The sequence below is a fragment of the Felis catus genome, chromosome C2 (genome assembly GCF_018350175.1).
Source record: "Felis catus isolate Fca126 chromosome C2, F.catus_Fca126_mat1.0, whole genome shotgun sequence".
Lineage (NCBI taxonomy): Eukaryota > Metazoa > Chordata > Mammalia > Carnivora > Felidae > Felis > Felis catus.
The window spans coordinates 89,277,236-89,299,339 of NC_058376.1; the positions used below are offsets into that span (position 1 = coordinate 89,277,236).

Consider the following 22,104-nt stretch of genomic DNA (forward strand, 5'->3'; position numbering starts at 1 on the left):
CAGCAATTATTTAAAGCTGCAGAAATAGATGTTTCAGAGAATTGCAGTACTGTTTTGACCATAACTAATTGTTTTCATTGTCTGACTTCATGGATAATTGGCACATCTTGTGGAATATAACAGAATTCTCATGTGTTTCCTTCAGTAGCAGCAATACTAGGTCCAGAATTCTGTCATCATAACTCATTTCTGTCTCTCACTAGCTCACATTCTACTCTTCTTTGCTTTATGATTTCTGTTGGAGTGTGATTTCTGCTGACCCCTGTCACACTCTTGGTTTTTTTGACTCCTGGTATTTTGGTTGCAAGCAACAGAAGTAGATTATAGATAGCTGAAGCTACACAGAGGAAAGATGTGGTGGTTCAAAGAAAAAAAATTATCAACAGATCTAGGACATAGAAATCAGTGAGCTGACTTGACAGTGGTTAATAATCAGTTCAAATTATTTTCGTCTATGGTTTTTCTCTTTATATTCCGATATCTAGGATGGAGTCTGATTTCCGTAGCTTGAGTTACGTTTCTGACCTTTGGCCAGGGGTGGAAAGGACACTCGCTTAAATTCCAGCCAGAAGTCTGCAGTAGAAGCTGTGTAGAGTGTTGCTCCAGAAGGGACACTGGGTACTGGCAGCCAACAGTATGTCCAGTTGCCATGTGACTGTATGTTGTGTTTGTAGAGGGGGGGTGTGTGTGTTTTACTCAAACTGCAGAAAGCCAATATGTCTGGTCCTTAATCATTACCCTGTGTAGAGTGTGTTAGTGGACACACATCTGGTTTAAAAAGTGAAAGAACTTAGGAACAGTATGTGACTAGGGCTTAGGGCACATATTTTGAAATTATGTGATATGAGAAGAGAGAGATAATAAAGATAATGTCATCCCAGGGATTTCTGATTCATTTATTTTAAGCTGTGAAATTATATGACCATATTTATCTTTTAGAAAGTTTACTCTAGAGGCATTAAAAAGGCTGAAGTTAGGGCGAATGGCTGTGTGAGCAGATAGAGGCAGCAAGGCCAGTAGGAAAGCTGTCGAATTAGTTGAAATCCAGATTTATAAGGCCCTTTCTGATATGTTCCCATTTACTGCTGTGATTTAATTTTCTGCCATTTGTCCCTTGCTTACCACTCCCTAGCCATACTTCTCTTTTGATCCAGTCAAACTTGTTCTCTCCTCAGAGCCTGTATACTTGATTGGAATTCTCTAATCTCTGGTTGGCAACTTGCTTGGGTTCTCCTCATATATACCTCAGTTCATAATGTCCCTTCCTTCTTTCCTGGCTATGTTCTCTGATCCCATTGCCTATATATTTTTTCACTTTCAGATTATTCTGTTTTATATTCTCCATAGCAGTTACTTAATTTTTTTTACCCCACTAGTTCTGCTAACAGTGGTAGGGACCCTACAATTTGGTTGCTAAAGGAGACTCCTAGGATCCCCAAACACAGTACTAGTCAGTCTGATTTATTGCTGAAAGAGGATGCCGTACAGCAAGTGCCTTGAAGTAAGGTTATGCATTACAACCAAAGGTTGCCTCCCAGCAGCGGACCTGAAGAGGTTGAATGTGAACTCCATTTGTCTTCCCTCTGTAGGGTCATACTGGACATGTTTCCTCTCTCTGACCATGATCACTGATGTGTGCAAGAAGCACCTTGCTGAGAGCCCACAGTGAAGTCTCACCTCTTATATTCTGCAGGGCACATAGGCTTTTGATAGAGACCTCTGGGGGTCTCACCACAACCAGGTGCAAACCATCAGTCTCACTGTTAATAATAAACAGTGCTGACAAGCTGGTACAAACAGCCCAGACTCATTGGACCCATGGTTTCCAAGCAACATTATTAATTAGCATGTTTGGGTTTTTTGTTTGTTTGTTGTTAAAGTTAATTTATTTTGAGAGAGACAGCATGGGGGTGGGGGGAGAGTTAGAGAGAGAGAGAGAGAGAGAAGGAGACAGAATCCCAAGCAGGCTCCATGCTGCTAGTAGAGAGCCTGATGTGGGGCTCAAACTCACAAAACCACGAGATCATGACCTGAGCTGAAAACAAGAATCGGACACTTAACTGACTTAGCTACCCAGGCGCCCCTGTTAATCAGCATGTTTTGTGCTTTGACTAGGTATCCATATGTGCCATGAAGGTGGTACTTTTATTTCAGTGCTTGACTCAGGCCATTTCCAGGCCTGCTGGAATTTCTCTCTGTCAGAGTGCTTTTTGCTTAATGTGTGTATCTTTGTCTTCCACTAGAATGTAAATGTCAGTAGAGCAGGAATCTTGTCTGTGTTGGAAGATATCAACGATTTTGTTAATGTATGTGAGATTTAACAGTGGATATTCAGAATGACCAAAAGTATCTTTCCTATTTAGAAGTGGGGTTTTTTTCCCCTCTCTCCCTCTTTCCTTCCTTCCTTCTTTCCTCCCTCCCTTCCTTCTTCCCTCCCTCCCTCCCTCCCTCCCTCCCTCCCTCCCTCCCTCTCTCCCTCCCTTCCTTCCTTCCTTCCTTCCTTCCTTCCTTCCTTCCTTCCTTCCTTCCTTCCTTCCTTCCTTCCTTCCACTTTTAGGTTTGAAAGGACCAGGTACTTTATGCAGTGTTGAGGTCAGGAGGCAGTGAATTTTCCCCTTCTTGTTATTGCTTCATCTTTTCTTGATTCCACTGTAAGGGTCTTTATAATTAGGCAAATGAGGTAGTTTCTCTTTTTTTGTATGTTGCCATGTGTCTTTGAGAAGGAGTTACACATACAAGAAATTCTCTCTGAACTGTCTCCTATTAAAAAAAAAAAAAAACTAAGAGTATTTTTATAAGCAGGTGAGGCAATAATAGCTACCTTTTTTTGGGTGTCTTTATTCACCAAACATTGTGCTAAGTTTTTTTTTTTTTTTTTAACATACATTATTTGTAATCCTTATGAGGACAATACAAGGTGGACACTAATATCCCTATTTTAAAGAAATATAATCTGAGGCTTAAAATAAAGTACTATGCTTAAGGCTGTTCTTGGTAATAACTTGGAAGAGGTAGATGTGGACCAAGGTCATTAGAGTTCCAAAACCAGAGTACTTCTCATTATACCATGTAGTAGAAGTAGAAGATGACAAGAACCTTACAGTGTATGCTAGTGACATAACTTTGCAACATATGGTAGCAATGAAGATGAGAAAAAGTCAAAGTTCTGCCCCTTACAGCTTGCTGATTCCATGTTAACCATAACTTCTGGTGCTTTGTCTTGTCTGTTTCTGTTTCCGTTTTTACTTAAGTATTTAGAACTCTCTCATCTCTTTTATTGGATTCATGTGAAATAGATATCTTGAAATGGATGCCCCTGATGTGCCAAATAAGTTCTGCCTATTCTCTGAAACGTAGTTTTCTGTTGATACTGAGTTACTGATCACACAGTAATCCTCAGTAATTTAACTGCTTTTACAGAATATCCAAATCCCAAATATTTTGGCCTTTTAAAACATTTCTAGATTGTCCTTCTCTGAGAGATTGTAAGCATTTTTATAAATCTAGGATCTGATCACCTCTTTATGGGTCTCTAATTTTGCTTTCCTTTCAGGTGATTATTTTTTTAACTCATTATTTTGAACATTTGAACATCTTAACATGGCTCAAACTTGAAATGTTACAAAAGTATATACTTGAAAAATCTTCTCATATCTTCCTCCTACTCTGTTGGTTCTTCTCCTTGCAGCATTCAGTGTTATCTTTTTTCTTCTGTATCCTTCCACAGATATTACTGTATGCAAACAAATAATGTTTTCTCTCAAATCCCCCTCCCCCAATATTATACATTAAACATACTGTTTTGCCTTTTCCTCCCCTTTGTACTTTTAACCTAACAGTATATCATGGTGATGATGCCCTTATCAGTACCTGAAGAGTTTATTATTCTCTTTTTTCGACTGGATAATATGTCACTATAGTAGGCTCCTATTGATGGACAGTAGTTTGTTTCATTCCTTTTGGGAATGCTGCAAGAATATCTTTGTATGTAAGTTATTTTGCATGTATGCAAGTGTATTTTTTTTTTTAATTTTTTTTTTCAACGTTTATTTATTTTTGGGACAGAGAGAGACAGAGCATGAACGGGGGAGGGGCAGAGAGAGAGGGAGACACAGAATCGGAAACAGGCTCCAGGCTCTGAGCCATCAGCCCAGAGCCCGACGCAGGGCTCGAACTCATGGACCGCGAGATCGTGACCTGGCTGAAGTCGGGCGCTTACCGACTGCGCCACCCAGGCGCCCCAAGTGTATTTTGAAAAATAAATTCTCCACAGTGGAATTTTAGGATCAAAGGATATAAGCATTTTTACATTTCATTGCCAGATTGTTTCTGTGGAGGTTGTAGTAATGGACACTCCTACCAGTAGTGTTTGAGTAACACCATGAAGTGTTACGGCACTATTTATTTATTTATTTATTTATTTATTTATTTATTTATTTTTAGCACTTTTTATCTTTACCAAACTACTAGATGAAAAATGCTATCTTGTGTTTTTAAAAATTAAAAAAAAATTTTACTTATTTATTTATTTTGAAAGAGAGCATGCATGGGAGGGGCAGAGAAGAGAGAATCCCAAGCAGGGTTCATGCTGTCAGCACAGAGCCTGACATGGGGCTCCATCTCACAAACTGTGAGATCATGACCAGAGTCTAAATCAACTATCTTGTATTTTTTAAAGGTTTCATTGTAGTATAAGGTTTCATTGTAATAAAGGTTTCATTGTAATATAACAGATAAAAATACTTAAAAAAATCACAAAATATAGCTTGATGAGTTTCATAAATTGAACACACCTGTGTAACTACTCCCCCAGTCATTGTACAGTCCCCAACTTCTGGAAAGATAACCAATATCCTTACTTATATCATTGATTATTTATTTTTGTACTTCATATAAATCATACAATATATATGTCCTTATTTATGGCTTCTTTGCTTGGCATTGTATCTAAGGTTCTTCCAAGTTGTATTGGAAATTCTCAGTGAAATATTAATTTGCACACTTTTAAGGAGAATCTTTTCATGTTTCAAGCCTTAAAATTTTTATTTTCTGTAAACTGTTTTTCTGTATCCATGGGTGGATGATCATTCTTATGGATCTCTTTATATAAAGGAAGTTAATCCTTTACATGGGATATGAGTTGTACCTGTTTTCTAAAGTTAGTCATGCCTTGGGGCGTCTGGGTGGCTCAGTTAAGCGTCCGACTTCGGCTCAGGTCATGATCTTGCGGTTCGTGGGTTCGAGCCCCGCTTTGGGCTCTGTGCTGACAGCTCAGAGCCTGGAGCCTGTTTCGGATTCTGTGTGTCCCTCTCTCTCTCTGACCCTCTCCCGTTCATGTTCTGTCTCTCTCTGTCTCAAAAATAAATAAACGTTAAAAAAAAAAATAAAAAACGCTAGTCATGCCTTTTGGTTTGGCATATAATGGTTCTTACATGAAGATTTTTTAAATTAAGTAATTTTTTTATGGCCATTAAATTTTTTTCTCCCCGTTATATTATTTTCCTCAATAGGTCTACTGTTTTCTGATCATCCAATAACTTTTGTTCAAGCACACTTTAATGTCAGTGAAGATGAAAGTATAATAAGTGAAAATCGATAATGCTGACCATGGTATTTGAATTAAATGTGAATGAGGTATAAGAAAAGGTGCCTGTGAGAAGATACTGCCACTGTCCAAGAGACTCTAGGTATATGCAGCGAAAGAAGTATAACAAACTTTATAGGCAAAATGAAGAAAGTGGTTGTGGTGAAAAGGATGATGTTCCACCGGAAGTGATGCTGGCAAAAAATTTCCCCACTAAAGGAACTTTCAGAGATATTCCATGACCTTGAAAATGTAAGAGGTAAAATGTTAGAAGCTGTATGACAGTTCCCTGTGGTGTATGAAATCTAAAAGATGCTCTGTACTCTAAGTTATACCATGAGAGAAGACAGATGTCAAACTACTTGTAAGTTATTTACAAAGAAATAAAGTACTTTAATTCATAGTGGTTCTCATTTTAAAAATTATTAAAAAATAGTAGTGTATTTTTTATTATAACGTATTTAATATGGTATATTAGAAAATACTAGTTTTACTGTATTTTTATTATAGAACAGTTTTTAATGTTTTGATAATTTTAAACATCACAGAACAGGTCCCACTGAAGAAGGTCACTTCGCTTGGTTTCATCTTCCATTATCATTTCTATGACCACACTACCATACAAAATGGGGACTGCCGGTGTGTGTGTTTGAACTAACAACTGCCCCGCCTCCCAGCTCCTTAAATTGACCTGATAGTTTTAGAAAATGATCTCTTCGTTGTCTGTTCTGACCTGAGAGTCCATCATAGATTAGGTACAACTGAGAAAATGGTATGTTTTTCACATACTTAAGGACTTGAATTCTTGGAGGTGCTCTGGATTTCGTTTCTTCCCCAAATTGCCAAGTGTGGATCTTAACAGTCTCATGAGCTTTATGAAGACGAGTATGCAAGGTCATCAAGGACAACAGTGGTTTTGTGTGTGTATTCAGAACCTGTTCTGTACTAGGCACTGTGTAAAGGATGTGCAGATAGATAAGAGGTAACATATTGGAGTTGTGTATTAATATAGAAGAATTAAAGTTCATGATACTGAAACATTTTTAATACTTTTATAGTGTTGTTGAATTCTTTGCTGTGTTCTGTGATGTTGGTGATGCCACAAGAGTGATTGTTGTTTTCAAGGAAATTGGTGGGAACCAGATTGAGCATCTTTATATAGGTCAGAAGGCAGCATGTCTAACTCATGCCATAAAACAGATATTTTAATGTTAATAATACATTGTCTTATTGGTGATACAGGTGAGGACTTAAGTTCAAAGGAGTAAGAAGTTGTTTCCAGCTAGGGTTTTCAGAGAAGGATTCATGGATGCAGTACAGCTCTTCAAGGGCTTGAAAGATACCTTGTGGGCATGTTTATTATTTATTTGTTTATTTAAAATTATTAATGTTTATTTTTGAGACAGAGCATGAGTAGGGGAGGGGCAGAGAGAGAGAGAGAGAGAGAGAGAGAGAGAGAGAGAGAGACACAGACCTGAAGCAGGCTCCAGGCTCTGAGCTGACAGCACAGAGCCTGATGCGGGTTTGAACTCCCAGACTGTGAGATCATGACCTGAGCCGAAGATGGACACTTAGCCAGCTGAGCCACCCAGGCGCCCCTGGGCATGTTTATTTTTTTAAGTTATTTCTTAATTTTTATTTTTTTTTGTTTTAATGTTTATTTTTGAGAGAGCACAAGAGGAGCAGGGGAGGGGCAGAGAGAGAGGGAGACAGGACTCGAAGTGGGCTCTGTGCTGATAGCAGAGAGCCTGATGTGGGGCTCGAACTTAGGAACCGTGAGATCATGACCTGAGCTGAACGAAGTTGGAGGCTTAACCTACTATGCCACCCAGGTGCCCCACTCCTGGGCATGTTAACAGAAGCATGTACCAATTGGAGCAGACAATGCTGGGAAAGTCCTAAAGATAAAAACCCTTCTCTGATTTGTCTTAATTTTATTACATAACCCATTTTGGTTAATGATGTTTGACAGCTGATTGTTGGATTATTAATATTACTGATTTTTGTTCTCAAAAGAATGTTGCTGTATGATTCAGGATTGTATAGTATAGTAGGTCTCAAAGTGTGGTCTCTTTGTAACCTGTTAGCATTGCAAATCCTTGAATCCACCCCAGACCTAGCAGTTGGAATGGAAAGAACAGGGGTGGTGGGACCCAGCAATCTGCTTTAACAAGTCCTACCTTGTTCTGAGAGGACTAGGCATTTATAATTCATTGTTACCCTTTGAAAAAATCTGTATCATTTTTATTTGATAGAGCATTTTTTTTTTTTTTTTTACATAATCTTTCCTAGAAGCTATTAATGATTAATCACCCATTTGGTTAACTTTGATTAAAAGTCATTGCTTGGGCACCTGGGTGGCTTAGTCAGTTGAGCATCGGACTCTTGATTTCAGCTCAGGTCGTCATCCCAGGGTTGTGGGATTGAGCCCCATGTCGGGCTCACAAACATGCACATGTGTGCTTTCTCTCACTCTCTCTCTCTTTTTTTAAAGTCATTGCTCTGCAACTTAAAATCTGGAAATTATTTAGGGGGCTGTTTTAATTGTGAGTAGTAATTATAAAGAAAATTGCTAGTACGTCTCCTTGACACGTCAAGTATACTTGCTGTTTTATTGTCACCCAGAATTTAAAACTGAGGTATTGTGGCCATTGGGTATATAGAAAGGAAACATGTTCTAATACTGTTTTTGACTTTTATGAAATCTTTTAATGATACCTGTCAGTTTTTATACTAATTTGTTTTGGAATTGTAATAATTCATTATTTCTAATTAAATTCTAATAATTGAGGGACTGTTAGGCTTTTCCAAAGGGGCTGGACTGCACTTTACATTCTGATCAGCAGTGTTTGAGGGTTCCAATTTGTCTGTATCCTCAACAACCATTATTACTGTCCTTTTGTTTTGATAGCCTTCCTTGTGGATGTGAAGTGGTATCTCATTGTGATTTTGATTTGCATTTCCCTGATGGCTAGTGATGTTGAAGGTATTTTCATGTGCTTATTGGTCATTTGTGTGTTGTCTTTGGAATATCTGTTCAGATAATTGGCCCATTTTAAAATTATATTGTTTGCCTCCTTATTATTGAGTTGTACTATTCATATATTCTAGACACAAGTCTCATGTTTTGCAAAAATTTCCTTCCATTTTGTGGGTTTTCTCTTCCTTGATGGTGTGCCCTTTGAAGGGAAAGAGTTTTAAATTTTGAGGATGGCAGTTTGTTTTTTCTTTTGTTGCTTGTACTTTAGGTATCCTAGCTAACCGTTGCCTAATCCAGAGTTACTTAGGTCTTTGATCCATTTTAATTTTTTTATATGGTATGAAGTACGGTTCCATTTTCATTCTTTTGCATGTGGATATCCATTTGTCCCAGCACCCATTTCTTATAGTGACAGATTTTTGTGAATTTTTATCTATACTTCCTAGGTCTTTTTTTGTGCTTGAAGAGATTTTGAGTTTTACTGTCTACACCCACCCCATTGTCCAAGAAAGAATAAATTTACTAACTATTGAAAAGACACTGTGAATAAAGCACTGTGTACTGTTTTAGGAGTCCTAATTTTAGAAGGACATAAAATGGAGCAGATTTTTGTAATTGTTAGGTCACAAATTTTTAAAATGGGAAATAGAACACTTGGGAGTAAGAGACTGGAAGAAAGTCCTTCCAGTTGCTAACTAGTTTCATTTAAAGTAGAGTTAGACTTGTTTTGTATAGTTCAAGAAGCTCTGAGTAGGAATTACAGGTAACTACATTTGAATCCTAGAGAAGAAAGAACTTTGAAAACAATTAGAGCTGTCTAATAATTTACTAAAATAGCACCTTTATGCAAAAGCACTCAACATTGGAGAAGCTCAAGCAGAGGTTGAATGATGGGTCATTTTGTCATTAAAATTACAAAATGAGGGGCTCCTGGATGGCTCAGTTGGTTGTGTCTGACTTCAGCTCAGGTCATGATCTCCTGGTTTGTGAGTTCCAGCCCCACATCGGGCTCTCAACTGTCAGCATGGAGCCGCTTCAGATCCTCTGTCCTTCTCTCTCTCTTTCTTTTTCAAAAATAAAACCATTAAAAATTTTTTTTCTTTAATGGTTTTATTTATTTTTTGAGAGAGAAAGTGAGTGGGAGAGGGGCAGAGAAGGAGGGAGACACAGAACCAGAAGGAGGCTCCAGGCTCTGAGCTGTCAGCACAGAGCCCAGTGAGGGGCTTGAACTCAGGAACCGCGAGATCATGACTTGAGCCAAGTTGGACGCCCAACTGACTGAGCCACCCAGGCGCCCCCAAAATAAAACATTTAAAAAAGCATTAAAAAAAAAATTACAGAATGGGTTTCTCCATGGAACGAAGTTTGTTGAAGGTTTTCTATTTCCTTTTGTAGTTTTGTTTCACAGTTGTGAAGGGTTTCTCTTCAGGGTTCATCCTCTTCCACACTTCTGTCAAGTAGGAGAATGAGGGTGAGTGAAAATGGGCTATTGTCTTGAAGGCTTAAATGATAGAAGTAATCCAGTTTTTGATTAGCTAACATTGTTGTGCATTATCCTGAATATTAGCTCACTGCATGAGTAAAGGTGTGTTTTTGTATATGTATGTACACTCCCCCTCCCCCAACATAAACACACACATACACACATGTCTCTAACCTTGTTGTAACACATAGTTAACAGTGGGGATGAGGCACTGTAGCAAGAGGGAAAATTGGGATGAAAACTAATAAGTATTAGTCTAAGGTCAAATTTAGGCATGGTTGTGGATTGTTCAATGAAGAAAGGCTGGCATAAATGCAGGGAAATGTAAATTGTGATAGTATAAATTTTCCTTTCGGGAAATGACCCTTCCTGATTCAGGGAATTTTGCTCTTTATAAATGATCTCTTAGAAGAGTACATACTGTTAAAAGGAGAAAATGTGCTAGTGTAGATTTATCCTTTTGTGATAGGTGTATTTGAATCATATGTTTTAAGGTTTGAAAAAAACCCTGATCATTATATAAGCTGGTTGAGACACATGAATTTGAATACCTGGCCTTAGGCAAAATGATTTAAGGACACTTAGTGATAAGATTCATACTACATGCTTAAATTAGAATTGGGAACATGAAAAAATCCGATGCCTTCATTTCTTTGAAGTGAGATTTTGGAATGAGCTTTAGAGAAAAATTTCTGAGCTTAGCCTGTTCCATGTATTAAACATTTATCTTTGTTTGCTCAATTTTAAGAGTGTTTGTCTATTTCTCTTTTTGTCTCTCTTTCCTCTCCTCTCCTCTCCTCTCCTCTCCTCTCCTCTCCTCTCCTCTCCTCTCCTCTCCCCTCCCCTCCCCTCCCCTCCCCTCCCCTCCCCTCCCCTCCCCCCCAACATGGGGTTTGAACTCACACCCTAAGATCAAGAGTCACATGATCTACTGACTGACCCAGCCAGGTACCCCATTATTTTAAAGATTATTTCAAAATCTCACTTTGAGTATACCCTGGAATCCTGGTTGGGAACAATTGGCTTCAAACAGAAGCTTTTTTTCCCCTCTTTTCTGTGATGTGGTATAGTTATGCCTTAACGAGCAATTGGTATAAATATATTAAAATAAACATGTCTTTCTGTAATTGTAGCTTTTTAAGCCTTGAATTTAAAATGTTTGTTAATGTGTGTATTCTTTTATGCTTAAGAATGTAAAAAGTGTTTTTAGTGTATATGAGTTTTCCTTCAAGTTACTATACATTAAAAAAAGCATATTAAAGTATACTGTCAAGATTTTCTTTTCTTTTGCCTGTTTTTGAATGTACCACCTAAAGATTGCTAATGTTTAGGTTTCTTTCCATGATCCTATCAGAAGTTAGTAAAGGACTTCACTTCCTTTCTCAATAGATACAAGACATGTATGAAGAAACAAAACAGATGAACATAGGGGAAGGGAAGGAAAAATAAAAAAAGATAAAAAATGAGATGGAGGCAAGCCATAAGAGGCTCTTAAATATAGAATACAAATTGAGGGTTGATGGAGGGGATGTGGGGAAGGAGATGGGCTCAATGGGTAATAGGCACTAAGGAGGGCACTTATTGGGATGAGCACTGGGTGTTATATCTAAGTGATGAATCACTAAATTCTGCTTCCGAAACCAGCACTACACTGTATGTTAACTAACTCAAATCTTAAAAAAAAAAAAAAAAAAAAAAAAAAAGACATGTATATGCAGTACTGGATAGAATGTGGGGGAAAATATTGCACAAGATGGTATTTTCCTATGGCTGACTTTTGCTTATAATGTTTAATAGCCTTATTTAAATTTAGGGAGAGAGTCCTTGTATTAAAGAGTACCCCACATTCGACTAGTATAAGCTATAGAGTAATTTAAAAAATGCTATTGGAGTTGGAAGATGAAGAAAAACATTGTTTATGCTAATTATTTGGTATTTGAATGAGCCTGAAAAGACTCCTTTGTGACCACCAGTCCTTTGACCACATATGTGATAATCTGTGCTTTGATGCGCAACTATCCCCACTCTTTAAAGAACCTGTTGCCCTGTGCCTTTGCCTTTTTTAGCTCTGTCAGCCAGAATCTGTCATTGATTCAAGAGCTCTGCTTTTCTTTAAACTTGACCATAATAGCTGTATGAAAGCTGTTCTAGCAAATTTGAATTTCCAAGAGTGTGCCTTCCCTGTTGGTGGACTTGCAGTATTTTAGCTGCAGTATTTTAGGTCAGAGATTTTGCACAAGAGTTCAAATCAGTATTTATAGAGCCAAATTTGACATTAGTGCTTGCAGCAGATGTTATGACAATATTAAGGACTTTGGGTCAATTCTTGGCAATTTTCAGGTTATGTGCTAAACTTTCGATGCTATCCTCTCTGTTCTTTCATCTCACTTCTTCTGTTACCCCACACTGGAGTGACACTGCATTTCTAGATGCTTTGACACAGGCTTACAGTGTTCAGCACATCTGTCTTGTATAGCAGTTCTGTGTCTTCAGATGTCTTATTTTAGAGGAGGAAGTATTTGAATTGTTGTAACCTGTAGCACCAAAGAGAACAAATTTCACTTAGTAGACATGGTATTGTGGAATAAGTAAATTTGACAGTTGTGCCCAGAAGCAGAATTTTGGTGTATTTGTCAACAGAAATGTATTGTGATTTAAGTATATCTTCTATTAATAGGAAAAAACTTAGTTTATTAATATTGCTTTAATTTTTAACGCACTTCACAATTTTGACTTCATATCAATTAATGAGAATTAAATGGAATGTTGGGATTACCTGCATTTCTTCTGTGGGATTGGGGTTGAGGTTTTTATAATTCCTTCAAGCCCTACATTCTACGTTTCCAGTAATCTGTGACTCTTCAGCTTCCATGGATTTTACTTGTTTAGCTACAAAAAAAAAAAAAAAATCTTATGAAATCTAAAGTTAAATTAGATACGCTGTCAGCTTTACCAAGCTTTACAGGCTTGCCTTCCTTATATCTCACAAGAAATAGGCTCAGTGAGGTTGTGGGAGTTTCATTTCTCACAGTTCCAGATGCCAAAGAGAGACTTGAATTCAGAGCCAATGATAAGAGGTGTTGCATAATCTTGTTAGGCCACCAAATTTATGTTAATCACCAGATAAGACCCTTTCCCTCAGGGAGTTAAGAGTTTAAAGAGAAAGTTAAATGCTTGTGGCCTGTATGAATTTAGTCTGGTTGACTAATTTGGTCTGGTTGCACATTGTTTGGAAGTAAAAGATAACGGTTGAAAGAAGAAGGATGTGTAAAAGTCAAATTGGGACGTTTTCTGGAGGAGATAGGCTATGAAGTGAAGAAAGAGATTGACATATAGGAAGATTTCTAAGCGAAGTTTTATTTTTAAATCTTTTTATGAAAAATTTCAAGATACATAAAAGAGAGTAATGTAATAAATTCTCACGTTCCTGTTGCTTAACTTCCAGTTAAGCAGGTCATGGTCAATCTTTTTATCTGTATCAAGGGTCATTACACTAAGGCCAGGTTTTGGTAAATAAAGTGTTTTGGAACATACCAAGTCCATTCATTATATTACTGTCTACAGGCTGTCTTTGTGCTACAGTGGCAGCATTGAGTAGATGGGACAGACTGTAAGGACCCCCCCCCCCCCAAACCTACAATATTTACTTCCTGCCTCTTTGTAAAAAATGTTTGCCAGTCCCTGATCTATATGCCTACCCATTCCTTTCAATGGTGTATTTTTTTTCCTTTTCTGTAAATTTGACCTCTCACATACCTTTCAAATAGATTTTTCAGTTTTGGTATTTTTCACATTTGCTTTATATTATTAATCATTTCTTGTCATTTTATTTATCTCATTATTTTAGTTGAGCCATTTAAGAATAAGTTGTACACATTATGGTCATTTACCTCTAAATACTTAGGTGTAGCCTGAAGAACAAGGATATTCTCTTACATAACAGTGCAGTGGTCACATTTACGGATATTTAACACTGATACAGTATTGATACAATATAGTATTTAACATATTTCATATTAAAATTCTGCCAGTTATCCTATTGATCTTGTTAGCCATTGGTTTGCCCTAACTCAGGATCCAATCCAAGATCACACATTGAGTAATCTTTAATCTGGCATATTCCTCAGCCTTTCTTTGTGTTTTATTATTTTGACATTGACAGTTTTAAAGAACGTTCTTCAGTTTGAGTTCATTTCCTCAGGAACAGATTCAGATTATACTAACTGTGGTTTTAAAGGAATGAAAAGCATGGAGTCACATAACAAGAAGAAGCTGTAGGTTATAATTTAATTCTAGGCCAAGTATCAAGAATGAGTCCTGAATTCTGGTTATTGGAAAATAATTGCTCGTTATCTCCACATAGTTTCCATTGTGTGTGTTAAGCAAAAAAAAGTACGCAATGCTATATTTAAAGAGCATGGGCTTTGAAGGTCGTTGACATAGTTTTAAATCTCAACTCTATTGTGAATTAATTGTATAAAGGGAAGCAAATTAACATCTTAGGGCCCTTTGTAAAAATATGGCTAATTTCTGCCTTTTCAAGATGTTTGGAGGAGTAAGTGAGATAATGCATGCAAAGTAGAAGGATGCCAGGCTGTGTGTTATTTATTACAATATAGTAAAATTTGAAAAGGAGGAAAATCACTATGAGTTAGAACTGTCAAAGAAATTTGAGTGGAGAATGCACTTTACCTGTGATTTGAAGGATGGGTTGGCTTTGGATAAACTAGGTGTGAAGAATCCATTGGAAAGTTTCGTGTGTGAGGGGATATGTTCAGATTAGGAAGTAATGTTAGAGTGAGGATATTGGTAAAAACATAAACCTTAGCGTTTGAGTTTGAAGGTCTGCATTATAGTCCAGCCTTTGCCACTGGCTGTTGGGGTGCATTATTTCATAGGTCTGGACTGTGTTTTCCAGCACTATAAAATGACATATTACCAGCAATTTTCATAAAGGAGAATCATCCTTGATAGGTTGGAGTAGTAGGGGAAGGCTTTCAGCAGGAAAGCATTAAGATGAGTCTTGAAAAATAGGTAGGCTCTGGATAGAAGGAAAGGGAAAGCCATTAGACCAACATGTTAAATTAAAGAAGGCACTATTGGAAATAAGCCTGTTGTATCACAGGTTAAGGAGTGATGCATGTTGGAAAGTAATGAGAAATTAAGGTTATCAGTTCTGAGCCCTATAAGTAGGGTCTTTATGTATAGCATTTAGAGTTGGAGTAGAAAAATGGCCCTCTTAGTTATTTAAATAAAGGTTGGTGAGACGCATATTGGAGTAGAACTAAATTCACTTTATGCAATTTTGAGGGATGACAGTTTTTGTGTACTTTGTGTAGGGAGCCTGAGGAAGATACCTCAAACTCTCTTCTGCCAGAAATTTAATATGAAAAATACTAAGACTTATTGGAAATAGAGGGCAACTATAGTACTGTAATAAAATGACCTTTAAGAAAACAGGTGAGGTTGGGGCGCCTGGGTGGCGCAGTCGGTTAAGCGTCCGACTTTAGCCAGGTCACGATCTCGCGGTCCGTGAGTTCGAGCCCCGCGTCGGGCTCTGGGCTGATGGCTCGGAGCCTGGAGCCTGTTTCCGATTTTGTGTCTCCCTCTCTCTCTGCCCCTCCCCTGTTCATGCTCTGTCTCTCTCTGTCCCAAAAATAAATAAATGTTGAAAAAAATTAAAAAAAAAAAAGAAAACAGGTGAGGTTGAAATACAGACCAGTGATTGAGTTATAGGCCTGAAGAGTCTTTGGAATGTTTCTGCATGTCAGTTGACTCTGGAGCTTCTGCAGACCCAGTCATCCAAGTATGGCAGTTGATCTTGGAGGAAAGTGGAAGTGTAAACTGAAACAATTTGCAACATTGGTAGTTAGTGCTGCTGCCTGGGCCAGGATCTAGGCCAACAGCATATCACAGTGTAGCAGAATCTGGACCATTGTCTGTTCAGAGTAAATTTCAACAATCCTGTCATGTGGCAGTAAAGAAAGACAGTATACAGATAACTGTTCTTCGTTCTCCCTGCCTCCGGATTAATAACCTTCCTTCTGGCAGTCATCATATCTATTTGCCTATCTATAAATAGCATCAAGGGAAGTCCTAATTATATATGAGTCCAGCTACTCCTTGGAGAAATGAGCGAGATGGGACCATATTTGACCATAAATTGTTGAAAGAGGTTCTGGGAACCAACTTAATTGGGTGGAGTAGCTATATTCTTGATCCATAGAACTGGTGTTGTTTCTTTCTTTGAAAACCTTTTGGTTCAGGTTTTTCTGAGCTAATGCTTTCAGTAAGTCCTGTTTTCTGGAGTTGCTTTTTCGTGTTTGCAGTCAGTGAACCTGAATGGTTATAGTGCTAAAACCTGAGTCCCTCTTGGTTTTATACAAGCTAGGTTAAGAAATTGAGATAAGGCAGCCCCCATTTATTAGAATGTACTCATTTTGTTTATCTGTCCTCCCCCACTAGAAAATAAATTTCAAGGAGTTTCCTTACTGCTCTGTCCTTATTAGCATTGGAAATGATGTAAGTTTTTACTCTTACTCCCTTTCTCCTTCCCCCATGTTTATGGGCTTTGTTTCAATCAGTGAAAGGAGTATGACAAGGTACATTTTAATTTTGTGTAGGATACTTAGTTGTGCCTTTGGGTGACCATACCATGGCCAGATTTTCAGCCTTAATTGGAAAGGACACTTAACACCCTTAACAGAATAAAGCCAGCAGTTTTAAAATTTGTTTTGTACTAGTGATTATTTTTTAATCTTATTTGATAAAATCCCATACTTAAAGAATTACTACCTAAAAGTTATATTAAATCTTATTAAATTAGCAAAGATACACTTGAGTGATGGGGGTGTGCAAAAGGTAGAGTTTGTTATCTGCGTAAAGGAAATTTCTTTCCTGGCCCTAGGTGACCTAGAAAATCAGAAATTTCAGTACTTTTTTCTTTTTTTTAATACCACAGAAGTAGTGAATACATATAATAAAATGAAAAAAAAAATGAGGCTTCTTTACTAGGCCTATCCTCAGGAGACAGCAGTGTTTAAGAACTTGTATTTTTTTTGTTTTAATTTTTTTTTTAACGTTTATTTATTTTTGAGACAGAGAGAGACAGAGCATGAACGGGGGAGGGTCAGAGAGAGGGAGACACAGAATTCGAAACAGGTTCCAGGCTCTGAGCTGTCAGCACAGAGCCCGACACGGGGCTCGAACTCACGGACCGCGAGATCATGACCTGAGCCGAAGTCGGCCGCCCCACCGACTGAGCCACCCAGGCGCCCCAAAGAACTTGTATTTTGGTTCTTTTGTTATCATTACATGTTTGTTTATGTCTTTCTTTATCTGTTAGCTTGAGACACAATTTATTTTCTATCTTCAACTCCTAAATAAAGTGTCCTTGATAATGTCTTAGTGAAATAGGTGTTCTTAGAATAATGTCTGGGGAGAGAAGATTGTTTTAGAATGACATAAAACGTGAGAGTGCAATAAGAGGTTTATTGGGTAGGAGAAATATTGGGAACTGTCAGGAAAAACATTCCTGTGTTTTCCTTTACTTACACACATAATACTTCTGACACTTTTGATTACCAAACGTGTGGTAATTTTTTTCACATCAAGCAATTCTCTTCAACACCAGCTGGGTGTCCTATAATTCAACTCAGTTCTGACACTGCCTGGAGTTAGCATCAGATCCCACAGGGTAGGGGCTCAATCCCACAAGACTGCCTCTAGTTCAGATGCTAGTCGCATGTCCCAGGTTGTTGCTTGTGACTGACTGGCAGTGAGTTGGAGTCCTCTGACTCCCCCGTGGGTTTCATAATTTGCTAGAGTGGCACACAAAACTCAGGGCCCGCTTAACATTTACCAATTGATTATAAAACGACATGACAAATGAACAGACATTTAGGTGGAAGAGGTAGGTGTGGCAAGGTATGGGCCCATGCTTTAGCTTTTGATGTGTATACTACCCTCACAGTACCTCCGTGTGTTCAGCAATCTGGAAGCTCTCTGAATTTCGTACTTTTGAGATTTTTATGGAGGGTTCATCATGTAGGGTGAGATCAATCATGAGCTCAGTCACCATTCTTTCCCTTCCTGAAGGGTGAGGGAGCGGGGCTGAAAGTTCCAAGCTCTGATGAATCATGGCTTGGTCTTTTTGCTGATCAACTCTCATACTGAAGTAGAGTCCTTATCACCCAGCAAATTCCAAGGCATTTAGGAGCTCTGTGTGAGAAATCAGGGTCAAAGACCAAATATTAGCACAAAAGATATTTCTGGTGTTCTTGTCATTAGGAAATGACAAGTTTTAGGAGCTCTTTGCTAGGTACTAGGGTCAGAGACATATGCATGTATACATGTATATTTCCCCCCCTATTTATTTCACAGCAACAAATGGATCAAGTTAGTATTCTAGATAGACTTTGAGAAAAAGTCTAGTATTTCTTTGTGTCCTCCTTGTATACTTAATTTTAGTCTAGGAATACATCTCTGACTATAGTTGGACTTCAAGGAGATTTACCCTCTGCCAAGTTGTTTTCCATTCAGAGAATTCCTTGGGGACTTGGAGTTTGAAGAAATTCTAGAAGTTTATTTTTGCATGTATAGCATGGTTATAACTAAGCTGTTCTTTCCCCCTTTATGTGTAAAGTCTGTGGTCCTTAAATAGGCTCTGAATGAATGAATGAACATTCAAGAACAGTTCAAAGTTTGAAAAGATTGAGTGGTTTTGGAAGAACAGGGCTTCTATATTCAGTTTCTTAGAATGCAGCTTAATAGTAGTCCTTGCTTGAACATTCTACAGTTACGTCCCGAGGTTCTGGCTGAGAACGCGGATAAAATAAGGGAGGGGGAAAAATTAAAAATTTATATACTGTGTAGTAAGAAATGTATAAAAGGCCATTGGCCCTAGACTTCTGATTTCTGACTGCTTAATACTTTGCACGGTATGGAAAATAGCAAATTGATGGGTTCAGTGGTCTTGGTTGATAATTCACCTTAGGGTGATCCCATTCTGCTCTTCAGTACTTCTTCTCTGCCCTTTTGAATGAAATAGTTAGTTTTACTTTATATTTCTCCCAATCAATGACATGGAAATAAAGTGGAATTTATTAAAGCTCCAAGTGGGATTTGCGGACTTCTTTCAAATTAGAAAATTAGTCACTGTACTAGTGGAATTTGAAGTTAGACTGACTCAAATTGTTAACCTCTTTATTATTACACTAGAGAAGATGTGTATTAATAGAACTTACAGAGCATGTTGAATTGTCCGGGGTAGGAAACATCAGGGAGAACCAAGAGCTTACATTGCCTGAAAGGAATTTCCTGGAATGGGAAACTGCAAGTTATTTCCTATTAATGTTTTAAAATTATTTTGATATTCTATCTGGAAGGAAAATGATTTCCAGACTACACAGGTATTCAGTAGTTTATATGACATTCAAAACCAAAATAAAAGTACTATTTTTAAATACTGTGTAATTATGTAGAAGGCTTAATGAAAGCCTTATTAAATTTATCCTTTGTTTGCTATCACTGTAAGTATCCATTCCAGGAATTCAGTGCTGCTCTTTAGGCACTAGTTTTATAGCTTCTCAGCTACTATTTAGAAGCCAGAGTCTAGGAATAATAATATCACACTAATATTTCTTTAAAACATGGACATTTGAGGGGTGCCTGGGTGGCTCAGTCGGTTAAATGTCTGACTTTGGATCCAGTCGTGATCTCACACAGCTCATGGGTTCAAGCCCTGCATCAGGCTCTGTGCTGACAGCTCAGAGCCAGGAGCCTGCTTCGGATTCTGTGTCTCCCTCTCTTTCTGCCCCTCCCTGGCTCGTGCTGTTTCTTGCTCTGTCTCAAAAATAAACAAACATTAAAAAATTTAAAAAAACATGGAGATTTGATTAATCCAGTACCCATTATAGATGATTGGTTGTGGTGTTAATTAAAACATGAGTATTGTTTTTTAGAGACCAAAATCGACTCACTCCTGCTTCCGTGACGGGTAATCCTCTTTTTTCCTATTTTATATCCAATATTTAATCCAGAAATGATACATTATTTTCAGGATGCTGGTAGCAGTCTGTTTAAAAACAAAGTTGCATTTTTGTTTTATGTAATAAATTGTTCATTAACATTCATGAAAACACAAAGCATTCTGGACATTTAGATTGGGTATACTGAATGATAAGTTTATTTAATCAAGGCTGTGGTTCTATTAAAGGACAGCTCAGTGTGTCCCGTCACTCACTAAATCTGGTAAAATAATGACTGCCAGTAATTAAGTGCTTTTTATATTTCAGGTAAGATTATATGCTTGATATGCATTCCCTTATTTAATTCTTAGAATAGTAGCCCTCTGGGTAGGCAGTGCTAAAATCCTCGTTTTACAGATGAGGAAACAGGTTAAGAGAGATTAAATAAGCACCATTGCGTCTCATGCTCAGTAAGTGGTAGGAGTCACAGTACTGTTGCCTTTGGTTCTGTTCTGGTTCTATGTGTAATTTCTTTTACCTTAATTCTTAGAATTTTGTAAAGAAGGGATGAAGCTTTGGAATGGAAAGGCAGTGTAAATATTTACTGAATAAGTGAATTGAATGAATTGAGTGAGTACTAATATAATTAATTGTAAAGAACCAGACATTTGTTTGTGACTATTGTATTTTGTGATGTTTTCAAATGAAATGTCCTGGCACAGGGTTATTGAATAAATGTGGGAAGGAGTACACGATTTGGTGTGGTTAGAGGAGAACAAGGACATGAAATATTCAGGTTGTCAGAGGGGGAAAAAGCAAAAAGTAACTATGATAGGAGGTATGAGATAGGGATATAATTTGAAAGTAGCCACCAGTAAATCTAGAAGATCTGAAAATGCAGAAAAACTTCGTTATGGTAAACACGTAAGGGACATATATCACTATTCTTTCAGATGTTATTTCCTCCAGTGTTAGAATGCCAGTAGAGCAAATTTTTCTATCTTTCTGGTCTTTCTTCCCAGGACCTTGGGGTCAGAAACTAACGATGAAAGGCATCCCTGCCTATTGTAAGTTGATCTCTTGGAGTAGTCTTTCCAGTTTTTTGTCTGTATAACAATGAAGGAGAAGTAGCAAACCTTAAACCTTTCTCAGTGAACTTAACTTTAGCTGTTGATACTTTTTTCTCTTCATTCAGTTCTCTTTTGCCTTCCTGGTTCCTCTCCTCTGGCCTAAAGTAATTAATGGGATCAGAATCAAACTGTGTACTCTAAAAAAAGCAAAACTTAAGCCTTTTAAGAGCAACTACTGTTTTTTAATTTGAATGTGCATTTTAAAAAGAGTAGTACAGCATTAAAATGTTGCACCAGGATGTGATAATTATAATAAAGTGTTTAGGTTTCTAGTGAAGGGGGACGGACATATAAAATAAATATCTGCAGTGGTGATAGAGCTTCGGTGGGGTATGGGTGATCTAAAATTTAGCTAGAGGACATAGCATATCCAAAGTCATGAAGGCATAAGGAACTAAAAATGTACTTGTGAAATAACACCCTAGAGATAGAAAGTAATGGTGTTTGATGATAGGTAGGTAGGTAGGTAGAAAGATAGGTAGGTAGGTAGGTGTGGGAGATAACGAGAGGAGAAAGAACCGTATTTCCAGTGTGGGTGACTGGATGTCGGAGCCATACAAAGAAGTAGAGAATATAGGAAGAGGAACAAGTTTGGGATGGGAGAGGAATTAAGTATATACATAGTAAGTTTGAAATGCTCTGGGGACCTCTCTGGGGAGAATGATGTCCAGTTGGCTTCAAGTAACTCAAAACACTATTTTAAACAAATCTGGCAGGAAATCGCTATTTTTTTTATTCCGTTGTCCTCAGTGTAAGGAAGTCCATCAGGCGTATTGCCTTGGTTGAAAAATGGCTACTGCTTCAGGAGGCATCAGGTTTAAACATCTGCATCTGTTCTCCATTTTTAGGAAAACAAAAGATGCCTCTCTTGCTGTGATGGCTGGGAGCCCCTGCACCCACCCCTATTTCTGCTTAGATCTTATTAACCAGGCTATTTCACATGGCTACCTCTAGCTGCA

General features: G+C 37.8%; 1 protein-coding gene and 1 long non-coding RNA gene across 8 annotated transcripts in view; one reads left to right on the forward strand and one right to left on the reverse strand.

Annotated features, from left to right (window-relative positions):
* Window positions 1-22,104, forward strand: part of TBL1XR1 (TBL1X receptor 1) — a 178,521-nt gene that overhangs the window by 52,364 nt on the left and 104,053 nt on the right. The window lies entirely within an intron of this gene.
* On the reverse strand, window positions 12,186-12,937 carry LOC123380022. The gene is made up of 2 exons (XR_006585239.1): window positions 12,824-12,937; window positions 12,186-12,581 (listed from the first exon to the last, which is right to left on the reverse strand). It is a non-coding gene; the product is annotated as an uncharacterized LOC123380022 (long non-coding RNA).